The sequence below is a fragment of the Apis dorsata genome, unplaced genomic scaffold (assembly GCF_000469605.1).
Source record: "Apis dorsata unplaced genomic scaffold, Apis dorsata 1.3 scaffold_434, whole genome shotgun sequence".
NCBI classification, from domain to species: Eukaryota; Metazoa; Arthropoda; class Insecta; order Hymenoptera; family Apidae; genus Apis; species Apis dorsata.
The window spans coordinates 226,261-238,222 of NW_006263685.1; the positions used below are offsets into that span (position 1 = coordinate 226,261).

General features: G+C 38.3%; 1 protein-coding gene and 1 long non-coding RNA gene across 2 annotated transcripts in view; one reads left to right on the forward strand and one right to left on the reverse strand.

Moving 5' to 3' along the window:
* Window positions 1–11,962, reverse strand: part of LOC102674178 (venom dipeptidyl peptidase 4-like) — a 248,884-nt gene that overhangs the window by 211,851 nt on the left and 25,071 nt on the right. The gene's annotated exons all lie outside the window — the stretch shown is intronic.
* Window positions 3,804–11,962, forward strand: part of LOC116186118 — a 19,810-nt gene continuing 11,651 nt past the window's right edge. The window contains exons 1-2 of the long non-coding RNA XR_004151060.1: window positions 3,804–3,816; window positions 5,658–5,667. This is a non-coding gene — a long non-coding RNA (uncharacterized LOC116186118). The remainder of the gene's footprint in view (window positions 3,817–5,657; window positions 5,668–11,962) is intronic.

Here is an 11,962-nt window from a genome sequence, read left to right on the forward strand (position 1 = left end):
AGAATATATATATATATATATATATACAATTTTCTTTTCGAAAGTGGTTACGTAAAAAGAAAAGATAAAGGTAAAAAAATATAAAAAAAGTGCGAACGATTAATTTATTTCTTAATCGTAATAAACGTATAAATATATTATTATTACGAACTTTGAAACGGCATCGAAACGGCGGCGCAAGAAACGAAAACAAATCGACCGACATTGACATCCAAAATATCGATACAACGGAGTCGTGTTTCGAACGCCGAGCAGGACGGACGTGTCGCTCGTTCGTTTCTCGTATCGTTTCACGAATAAATTAATTATTCCAACGTTGTAAAAATTGTACACAAAAAAAACATATTACAAAAAAACAAATACAACGATACATAAGAATACATATATTTTGCACGTACGTATATATATTTAAAAAAAAAGGATTCTAAAAAAGATTTCGCGGACCCCCTTTAGCCCGTCCATCTTCCCCCTCAATCCCGATTCATCCCCGTTAATACGCCTAATCCGAGGATCTATAACACATCCCCGAATTTGACGAAGTTTCGCCCGTCGGACGAAAATTAAACCGCAATAATCCACGATCCCATTTAACCCCTCCCTCCTCTTTAACCATTAACCACCACTGTTCCCAATTAGTTCGGATTAACAAGATTTCATCGTGGCCCGCGTGGAACGCGCACCTGTAACCGATATCCCGCACGGGGAGGGGGAGGGGGCAAGGTTTTCGATATATCGAGGAGCTAATATAAACGTCAAACCTGCACGCCGGATCGCCCGCGGATATCTCTCTCTCTCTTTCTCTCGCGCATGCGCGGTGTTTTCTTACCGCGTCATTGCACGTGTATCGTCGTATAAAACTGTGGACGTTGCGCGTTTATACGCTTTTTAATATCCGTTGCGGCGGATCGACGACCGACCCGTCACCGTGCGCTGTGAATGACGAATGATGAGGAGAGGGGGAAGAATCGTCGATATTAGAAAAGAAAAGTTAAATAAATAATGAAAAAAAGTAGAGGTGAGATGTGAGTTTGCGATGACAAATCCGTCATTCGGACAAAATTGTATTAATTATTATTATTTTATATCTCGATGTGCGTATACATAATAGATATTTAGATTCGTAAATTTGAAAATTTCGACGAAGGATAGATTTTTAACTCGAAATACGAAAAATCAATAATCTTTGGGAATAGTTTGATGATTTTTTTCTTATCTCAAATAATCTCGAATAAATTTGTCGATGCGTTAAAAAGTATCTCGTATATCATTTTCTGAAAAAATAAACTCAACTTTCATGTTCTGTTCGCGCGGAAAGAGCAAAACATCGAATCCTCCCCTCCCCTTTTTAGAAATTATTCAGAACTTTTTCCCCGATATTCCTCCTTTTTTTTCTTTTTTTTTCCTTCTTTTTCTTTTTTTTTCTTTTTCAACGGAACGAACAATTTCGAAATTATTTCCGACCCGCGCTCTTACGCGAAACAACCTTACACGTATACCACCACGTCTGACAGAGGTCGACGCCATTCCGCCTCAGGGGCTATACTGTCGCTTATGATGCTACCATGACGTGCCAATAAACCGGCCATTCTATCCGAATGGAATTTGCATGTATTTCGTTCCTTTACTTTTGTTCCACCATTTTTATGGCTCGATCGAATTCTCTTTCTCTTTCTTCTTTTTCTTTTCTTCCAGTCAATGGTATTCAATGGTAACGATTACCATCGTTATTATACTCGTACGTACAAGTAATAAAACCGAGATATATTTACCCGACTTTTATCGTTAAATATCTCGTAAACCATCTTGAACGATCAACATTTCCCCCTCTCTCTCTCTTTCTCTCTTACATATCCAGTCCTTGTCAAAGTTTTATCGATCTATATATCGCTCGAATTCTACATTCCGTTTCCATTTTCCGTAAAAATAAAATTATTATTTCATAATATGTATATACAGAGAAGAGCCGTTTTCATGGAAGCGCATCGAAATTTTCGAAATGATGGTTAGGGGGGGCCGGTGTTCGTCGCGCAGGTGAACGAACTCGTTTGCCTCATTTCCATAGAAATCCATGGGATCACTTTAGATTTCACGTGCCGCCAAGTCTATCGACGGCAACGCGCTCGCGTTATTACACGATTCCCCGCGTTTCCAAATATATGTTGGGGAGGGGAGGTTAGCCGGTACAAGGCATGATCCAAGGCGGGTATCCGGCGCACAGAGAGACGACGCCCCGCAAAATCCCCGCGTCGACGCGGGATTTGGCCGGGATAACGCAGCCTTGAGTCGTTCAACGCGTCACACGTTGTTCTCTCCCTCTCTCTCTCTCTCTCTCTCTCTCTCTCTCTCTCTCTCTCTCTCTCTCTCTCTCTCTCTCTCTCTCTCTCTCTCTCTTTCTTTCTCTCTCTCCCCTTCGCCAATTTCTTACGACGGTTCCAATGACACCGGGAACGGATCAAGGAGCAACCTATTTCTTTCAACCCCGTTGAAATATTTTTGGCGACGTGGTGGATTTCCGTCTTCCTCCCCTCTTCCTTCTCCCTTCCTCCTCCTCTCCTCTTCGTTTTCTTTCGAAATATATAAATTCCGTGGAAGGGAAGAGAAAGTCTCAATATAACTGAGGCTGAGTGTGTTGTTGGGGGGATGATTTTGGGAGAGAGAATTTTTTTTGGGAGAATAGAGTGTTCTTTCTCGTCGAAAATGAAAAGTATTTGAGAAGTTGATAGAATTTGTTTTTTTTTATTATTAAATTGTTCGAGATGAGTAGGAGATTTGTAATTAAAATTTTGTAATTTTGGTTTATCGTAATTACGCGTAAACCTACTCAAACGTTGCGCTGTCCAACCTCTTAAACCATTAGCCCATCATCTAAGGCCACGTTACTAACGAACCTGTTTGCCATAGATGCCTCCAAGACCTTTACGACCCTTGCTACAGCAGCCTATTCACCCTCTACGTGCCTCGCAGTTGTTTGCTTATCCAAGAACGGGTGAGTCGGAAACGCGATCATTTCCGATATTTAAAGCACCAAAATTTAAGGAACAGAATGGAAAAGTTATCTCGTTTCTGCGAAATAAAATTTTTCTTAGAATTTTTAAGATTGTACACAGGAAACGATACTTAATATCATTGGTCGAAACTTGTTGTCCCTTTATAACGAGTCAGACGGAAGAATATAAAACGATAGAAAAATAAAAAATTACAATTTATTTTTATTGTAATAATAAATTTTGACGACCATTCTTTTCCTCCATTTCTTCGATCGACAATCATTCCTCTCATCCGATAGACTGTTTCTCTCCCTCCTCCCTGAATATAAAAACTTCACTCATCGTCGTATGCTTTACGACATCGTTGCCAAGTTTCGTTCGTTCACGAGAAATATTCACGAATCACCTCCGCTCTACTCGCTTTACGTCCAATTTACGAGAGAAAAGCCACGCGCTCCTTATATAAAATAATTCGATACGTTGTCTTTCGTAAAAAATGATCAACCGCTTTATTATTATCATAATACAAAGAATGGGTCAAAGGGAAACTGGGAGACTAAAAGAGCTAAAAATTCGATGGAAGGAGAGAAAGAGAGAAAGAAAGAAAGAAAGAGGAAAAGTTAAAACTTTGACCGAATGAACCGATATAATAGGCGACGTTGCAATTTATCCTCTTCCCGGAGACGTGGCATCGTCTTTGAGGCATAACACTCAACGCTACCTTCTCCTCGCAGCTTTGACCATTGATCAACCAGAATCATTATCATAATTTAAATATAATACATATTTCAAGTTTGGGACAACGCGTATAATTTTTACAAGAATTTCTGTCGAATATTTGAAGAACATTCGCCATTCTCCCTCGAAGCGAGCATTCGAAATGACAAAGAGACCATCTTCTTTCTTCCTCCTCTAGAGCAGCCTTCTGCACGGCTCAAGCATTCTCTTTCCGCGCAACGAGCCTCCTCTTCGCCGCCACGAGCCACGATTTCAACGAAGCCGGCGTTAATAGCCTGAGGGACAGAAGGAGGGGAGGAGACTGGCTCAAAAAACGCTGACGCGCCGATATACAGGGCGGGGTTAGCTTCTAATTTGTCCGATCAACACTCGCTCGCCCCTTGTCCCCTCCATTCCTCTCTCTCTCTCTCTTTGTGTGTTCCTCCGTGCATATCGTTCCGTCGCATATTAATCGAGTTTATCCGTTTACGGAGAGGGGTATAGCCGATGGAAGAAATATAACAAGCTCGTGGAATTGGCCGGATATATCGAGATGGTACGTGTCCCGGGAGTTAAATCGATGAAACGTCCCGAAAATATCGATTGGCTCGAAGATGGCTTCGACGCACCTGCCGTGTCCAACGATATTATACACTAATGTGTATTATATTGTTAATAGGCAGCCGATTTTCGAAAATCGAAGAGAAATTGGATTAATGGAAAGAGGGGAACGTGGGTAAAAATTTGCACATTTTAATTTCGATCCGAGGTATTTTTATGTATTTCTTCCCGATCGACTATACGCCAAGTATTTTATAAATGGCGTTCGCGCGCCGGTAATTACACTCGATCGAGCTTTCACTCCCTCTCGACCGGTTCAAAGCGGTAATTTCATTTTCCTCCATTTCTCTCTTTTTCTTTTTTTTTTCCCCTCCCTCTCTTTATGTAAATCAACCTCGTATCATCGACGAGCGTTTGAAAAGTCATAAGGAAAAATTGCGTTCTTGCGAATCGTTCCCTCTCGTTAATTTTAACGATTAAGTTTAAATTGAAAATATATATACCGAGTGCAAACAGAAAATTCGAGAAAATTCGGGGCACGAAAAAGAAAGGATGTTATCCGTTTTTTTAAAAAGCAATTTTTTTCGAGAAGGAAATTATCTCGTAATTCGCCTTGGGAAACTCGAAATTCCGAAATACCGATGCAATATTGATAACACAGTTCCGGGCGTGGGTCCAACGTCGACGTTATTTTTTCTCTCTCTATTTATTTCTTTTCCTTTTTCCTTCTTTCCCTTCCTTCCCCCATAGTACATAGTAGAAGATTGGGGATGAAAATTTAACACGGTATACTCGCGCACGACACTTGTTCCCCTCGCAGAAGACAGACAAGCCGCGGGGGGTTTCGCGTTCCATCCAGTTTGCCAATTTTTTCCGAGTGATTCGTTAGGAAAATCGACGCTGGATGGTAGGCGTGATGGCGTGAAAAATTGCCTGTTCCATTTTTGCTTGGAAATTGATAGCTCGATTCGCCAGACAGAGAGAGAGAGAGAGAGAGGAATAATAAAGAAAAGGAAGGGAGATCGAAGAAAGATTTGTTTAATTAACATTTTGCAAAGTAACATTTTTGCGAACAGAATTCACTCGAGTTTCTCCTTTTACGAAGACAATTCTAATCTAAAAATTTCGTCTCGAAAAAACAAATCTCTATCCTATATATATAAATAAAATAACGATTATTTCACTTATCGACGCATCCTATAATAGGTTACTGGGTCACCGAACCAGTTATCGAAGCGTTTACCTCAGAGGGATGCGTTGATTTTCTCGAAACAGGGTTTATTTAATTTTCCTCTCGCTCGTTTAACGAGCTGTTTTGTCGTGGATTCTCACCGCTCGAAAAGGGGAGGGGAGAGAAAAGGCGACGTGGACGACCGCGTCCAGCTCATGGAGTATGGAGGACGTTGGGGCGGAACGACGCCATTTGCAAAAAGGAACGAGCAACCGGTCGTATACGTGTATGCTGCTGCGTGTGCATGCTTTTATAAGGACCTCTCAACGGCGCGTTGTAAACCGGGGGAAATGCTCGGGGTAAACGTTCGTGATAACAAGGCCGAGATTAAGGGAAACGGTGGAGAGTTTCTCGAAGAGGGCGGCGGTGACCGTGAAAAATGGCAAACGTGGCGGTTTCTTGGGTGAAAAGGGGGTGATCGCTTGAAAATCCTCCGATAGTTATTTTTCTAAGTGATAAGTTCGAAAAACTTTGTTCCCTGGCGGTGTTGAGAGTTTATCCGTTGTTCCTCCGCAATAAAAGAACGGAATTCGCTCGCAAGAGGGGGAGGAAATCTTGGTTAAACGGTTTTTCGAGAAATTTTCGAGAAGGATCTGTATTACATTAAAAGTTGTAACGTTTATATAAAGTTAAAAAAGAAACTAAAAAAATAATACAATAAATGCACGGAGTGTACTTCTCGATGTATTTATAACAAATGGGTTTGAATTTTCAAAACGATTCACTTTTGGAGATTATTCACATAGAAATTGAGATTCGCTGCCAAGCATATTGTAATAATATAATTAAAAGAAGACGGGTAGAATAAATTGAAAAAATAGAAAGATTCGAAAAGTACAATTCCAATTGTTCGAAATCGATGATATTTGAAATGCTCTCCCCTCGATATTTCCTTCTCAGGATCAAAAGAGAGAATTTTCGCGCGATAACAACCACGTCAAAATTTTGCCCCGCGTTTTCAACCCCTAATTGCGCCCCCGCTCAAACAAGCTGAACCACCCTCGCTTTCTACAAATGGAACTCCCTTGTATCCGAGCAATCGTTACTCGTACATCATCATCCGCGCCACACACGTAAACCACAACTATCGCCCACGAGGTATCCCCTTAAAGCAGACCTGTCGAACTTGTTTCCCTTCTTCCGAGAGTAAACTCGTTTTACCATACTCTCATGATTAATCTTACGTTAACCGAGTGGATGAAACTCGAGGGAAACTTGGAGAAATTGATTTACTTACTTCGAAGCAAGATAAAGTATTATATGCTCGATTCGAAGTGAACAATATATACATATATTTCATATTTATTTTTATAATCCGTCACATTTGTTTCTGAATTGAATTCTGTCTTGAAAAAACCTGAGAGGAATCGAGAGGGAGAAAGATGGCCAACGTAGTTAAAAGAAGAAAAGAAAAGGAAAGGAAAAGGAGGGGAGAGAGTTACCGACGGAGCACCCTGCTCCTGTTACCCAAAGATAACAACGATCCGTGACGCGTTTGTTGTTTCTCGCCGTTACGAACATCTGGACTGATCGAGGTAGAACCGTCCCCTCGAGGAGCGCGATCGCGTGCCTCTCCCCCCTCCCTTCCTTCCCCCGAAACACGACCACGTGCCTGGAAATAATGGGCGTAACACGGTTTTACGGCCGTTAAAACCACCGGCGAAATTTACGTATTCGGCTCTCGATCATATCCCCCTCCCCTCGAGCAACGCTTATTAATTCCCCCGAAAGAGGGCAGTGAGGTGAATAAATTTTCGCACCTCGCGAGAGAGGATCCTCCAGTTCCATCCTGCGGAAAAAGGAGAGGAGGAGGGGCAGAGTTTTGCTCTTTCTCTCCCTCTCTCTTCCCTATCCTTCTTCGTCTTTCGAGAGTTAGTTGGCGAGGAGGGCGGCTGAGAAGATCGGAAGCGCTCGAGCGCTGAAATACTCTGTAAATTACGAGGTTGTTGGAAGGTGTTTGGGAAAGGAAGAGCGGTGTTTCGATTAAAGACCGAAAGGTGTAAGGGGATGGGGGAGAGGGATTGTTAAAATTGAAGGGAATGTTTGAGATTTGTTTTGAATTTATATCTTTTAATAACGGGAAATTTATTTTTACGCGATTCTTCGATTTTTCCCTTCGTAAATTTTAACTTTCGAACGGTAGTAATATTTTTCGAGATTGGTTCGAAAAGAAACGTCCTCGATGAAGAGATATATCGAAATAATTTGGGAGACGAGATGTTTCGATCGGAATACGCGTTATTGGGCGGCGTTGAAATTCGGGAAAAAATTACGGGAGCCAATTACGGGGCCGTTTTGTCAAAGATTATAAATTATACCGCGAAAAAAAGTAGCGGTGAGGGGCGATAACGATTTTTATCGGGATAATTGCTGGCACGCGAAATTCCCCCACCCTTCCTTCCCTCTAATATCTTTAATATCTCGGATACCGTGAGAAACGTTGGAGAAATCCGCCGATAAAATGTCCTCCGATCTCCACGATACGAGTCTTTTTTTTTAGAGAACATTAGAGACAAATTATCGGCGGGGTGCTCTTTAAATTTTTCTCCGGATGGCTTTGAAACGAGCCAAGTCGATCTTGAATTATTTATTCGATTCGATTTCGTTTTATTCGGATTGATTTAAATTTTTTTCTAATTCACTTTTAAATAATTTCTTCTTCCTTTTTTTTTAATTTAACGGCGTTGAAGAATATTATGCGAGTTACATATGTTGAATGGGAAGAAGAATTAAAGCTCGTTTCATAAATAAAAAAAAAAAGAATTTCTCTTAGTTAGAAATTAAATTAAAAGCCGGGGATCCAGTCTGATTAAACCTAATTACAAAAATGAAACGTATAGCGTGAGAATATAATTAATAGAAATTTGAGATTGAATTAAGCCGAATTAATTCGTCAACTTTTTTAATTATTAATAGATGTTTAATTGAATAAGATAGATCGGTGAAAGAAGGAAATTTTACTCGAATGTGGTTCGAGTGTAATTCGTATTAATTTTTAGTTGAAGAGAACATTGATTAAATAAAACGTTACTGTTCTTAATTCATCCTCGTAGAGGATCGATTGGCAAATACAGGATGTTTTTATAAAATATATTTATATATAATATTTTATCCACGTAAATTGATATCCATTGAAGAGAAAAAAAAAATCTGAAAAACGACAAATTTGCACAAATTTTTGAACACCGCCATATCAAATTCAATTGACGAATCGATTCACAATCGATTTAATAATTACAGTTATTTGAGATATTCCCTAGAATTTCGATCCGAAATTTGCCGCGATTTATGTTCAGATTGAATTTAACGGGGTCATACATCCTTTCGAAAACACGAATTCCCTTTGAATTCGTTGGAAAAATCCGCGTTCGATAAAATCCGCGAAAGGGAAAAATTTACCGACCCTTGTTTCGCGCGAAAAATTCTTAACAAAAAGAGAGCGAGTTTATAAACGCGTTATAAATTCACGTTTTAATAATATATCGATCAACGAATATTGATGGATCAAAACGAAGGATGGTTCAATATTCGATGATTTAAAAATTCGTTCCAAAGATTTTCAAACCGCCTTGTTTTCCTTGCAGATTTTCGAAATTCGATATAATCTTCATATGTGTATTGTGTTGCAAGAAAATTCATCTATCTTGGTTTCAACTGCATAAAACTTATTTACTTTTGTCATGGAATACGTGAAATCAGTTTTTTACGTATAAGATAACGGAGCACCAAAATCTAAATATTTTTATAATTAATTAAATTAAATTAATTAAATTTTATAATTAAGGTACGTTTTAATATTCTTAAGAAAAGAATCGTTGCATGTATAATCTAATTCACGATATAAAAACAGAATTATTGTATTTTCGTAACAATCGAGGAAGAAATTCTTCACCAGCGTAATTGTTCGATCGTGACGTATTAATTTATCATTAATCGGATATATATTTCGAAAAAGCTTGGCTCTAGCTGAAATCCAGCGATTAATTAAATCATTTTATTCCAGATCGTGTGGAATTTTCAATTATAGAATCTCGTTACATTTCTCTCTTCGATTCATTTGCAAATATATATTTTCTACGCCGATTCTTTCATCCCTCTTTTCTTCAGGTACAAAGCCTCGATCGATTCGACCAACAAATATATATATATATAACGGCACAATTTGTGGTTACTTTGAACGAGACACTTTGAGATAACTTACAAACGATTGAATGCTTTTATTTAAAAAAAAAAAAAAAAAACCAGGCAGGGAACACGTTCGAATAACACCGTTAATTGTAATTTAATTAAACATCAAAGTGTCCATTTAATCGTTGGAAAATTGATTTAGCTTCCAGTTTGAAACGAATTCTTAACGAATAATATCGTAACTGTCTGAATTATATCCCCTAAACTTGGGAAAATAAGTGACAGCCAATAGATAAAAAAAAAGAATAAAATAAACAACTTAAACAACTCTCAATTCTATTCGATTCGTGGTTCCAAAATTTCCATCTACCACGATCGATTAATAAATTAAACTCCTCAAAACCCTTTACATCTATCGAGACTAATATTAATTCCCTTTATTAATAAACACGAAAAGAAAAAAAAACTTTAAGCGACTAAATTCTTCGCCCAATAATTTCCAAAATCGTTGAACATCGAACAGAAGGGGACGAAAGTTTCTCTCCTTCTCTTCTCTATTCTAACATCTTATCATAAATGGCGAACCGTGTGCACGAAATAAAAAAAAAACAAAAGAAACAAAAAAAACACGAAAAGAAAAAAAAACTTTAAGCGACTAAATTCTTCGCCCAATAATTTCCAAAATCGGTGAACATCGAACAGAAGGGGCCGACAGCTTCTCTCCTTCTCTTCTCTATTCTAACATCTTATCATAAATGGCGCATCGAGTGCACGAAAAAAAAAAAAAAATTTAAGCAATTAAATTTTTCGCCAAATAATTTCCAAAATCGTTGAACATCGAACAGAAGGGGACGAAAGTTTCTCTCCTTCTCTTCTCTATTCAGAACATCTTATCGTAAATGGCGAAATAAAATGTGGACGAAATAAAAAAAAAAGAAACGAAAAAAACAAAAAAGGGGGGGAGGACGTATTAAAAGAGAGAGAGAGAAACAGTGGAGAGGATTAGAGGTTTCGTTGCCAAATGGAAAAGCGGAACGGAAGATCGGGCGAGGGCGAGGAGGAGGAGGAGGAGGAGGAAGAGGAGGAAAGTTTCTAAACTGGAGGGAGAGGAGAGAAAGAGAGAAAAAGAAAAGCTTCGCGCTATTTTAATTCGAGAGTTGGGGGTGTCGTCCCCCCGGCTAGAAGCGGATTTAATCAACGCCCATTATGCGCGCTCTCGCCGAAATGATACAGTTTTGTTCGAGTTTTCTTCGGGACTTTTCGCGCCGACGGCTCTGAAAGAAAGAGCTATCCGTGCTCCGGGTTACCAATTACCACCTGGAAACTTATCCCCCCCCCTCCTTCTGCCTCTCTATCGCGTCTTAATTAACGACACCAGATGCTCGAGAAGGCTCGACCAAAACCAAGAAGATTTTACCCCTCTTCCCATCCATCCACTTCTTCGTTTCCATCCCACTCGTTACTCGTTATTCGAATTCTATTCCCCCCTCCCCCATATCCCAGTTGAACGGATTTTAGGATTCATTCTTGTGAGACTCGTTCCATATCGCAACGAAATTGAAATAATTATTTCCTTTCTTTCTTCTTTTTTTTTAATTGAGAAATAAATTCATCTTAGGGGAAGATGATCTTCTTTCTTTTGAGATTAAAAAACGAGAAAAGCATGGAAAAGTAGGCTTGGAGGAGGAAGATACAAGGAAATCCGATTCGCGATTCACGGACGAGGTTGGAATTCGAAATGAGCGAAGCTATCGGGGGAAAGTTTGGGGGAGGATAGAGAAAAAAAATTTGTGAAGGGATATGTGATCGCATTTTTTGTATTAATATCATTTATATTTGATAATTGACGTACTTCTTTCATAACATAACATCATTCATTTTATGCAATTTTTCCTGTAAAATACTTGACAAAAATTTAATATTATCATCACACAAATCAAAGAATGTAATTAAAATAAATAGATATATGAACGAATTCAAAGTACAAAAATTCTTATAAACTTAATCTTTTTTATGAGAAGATATTTATAAAATTTTTATAAGATTATTAATAGATATTATTTTATTAGATCTTTAAATATAAAAATATTTTTATAATAAATATAAAAAATAATATTTATTTTTTTGTCAAATTATTTAATTTATAGTTCACAAGCATATTTTTTTTTTGTTTAATTTACCTTACAAATATGTTGAAAGTAAAAGTTCCCAAACAAATAATTATCATCGATAAATATGTTAAAATACTTAAATTAAATACTTGTATAGTATTTGGTTTGCAAACCAAAACCAATTTAATCCGAAAGTACTTAACATTAGTGTACTCCATATAATTAAA